Source organism: Cucurbita pepo, unplaced genomic scaffold (assembly GCF_002806865.2).
Source record: "Cucurbita pepo subsp. pepo cultivar mu-cu-16 unplaced genomic scaffold, ASM280686v2 Cp4.1_scaffold001131, whole genome shotgun sequence".
Classification (NCBI taxonomy): domain Eukaryota; kingdom Viridiplantae; phylum Streptophyta; class Magnoliopsida; order Cucurbitales; family Cucurbitaceae; genus Cucurbita; species Cucurbita pepo.
In genome coordinates this window covers 7,710-8,482 of record NW_019647325.1, presented here as the reverse complement: position 1 = coordinate 8,482, position 773 = coordinate 7,710, and positions in this window count along the sequence as shown.

Sequence of the window (773 nt, the reverse complement as noted above, 5' to 3'; positions counted from 1 at the left end):
ACTAGACCAAATGCCCTTATACTGGATCTTTCATTTTTAGTATNAAAAAATCATACCACTAGACCAAATGCCCTTATACTGGATCTTTCATTTTTAGTATCCCGTGTGTATATGTTTTCCGCACCTCAATATATGAAATTTATTCACATATTTTTGTGCTTTAGAACCTACTATTATTGTCATGTTAACTTCACATGGTCTATCGTCTATCACACAGTTGAAGCAACATTGCCACTAGAGCCCATGCATTTCTTTGGGATAGATATGTTAAAAATTAGGCCCATTTGATAACTATATTTTTTTTTATTTCAAAATTATGTGTTTTATCCTTTTATAAATAAATAAATAAATAAATAAAATATTTGAATTTTAAGCAAAATTTCACACCAAACTATTTATAGTCTCCCACGAAGGATTTCTTATTGAGTAGCCAATGGGTTTCAAGGCTCTATTTCTTCATTGAACCCCTTCCATATCCTATCTTCAGGCTAAAGGAATTGGTTTGGAGGAACTTCTTTGAGTGTAGGAACTTAATTTCAAAAAATCGTTTTCGGTATGCAACTCACTTGAAACGCAAGATTTTCGATCTCATGGGTAGCTTGTTCTATGATGTCTCAGCTCTCGATTCCTTCATCAAGTTTACTCGACTTCTTCCTTTGAAGCTAGAGGAATCCTTAATTTCAAGGAAAAGAGATCGTAGATAGGAATTTTGACTCTTATCCCCAATTTAATTTCGAAACCTATTTCCTTCAATTTGGCACGCTCTCGAGGTT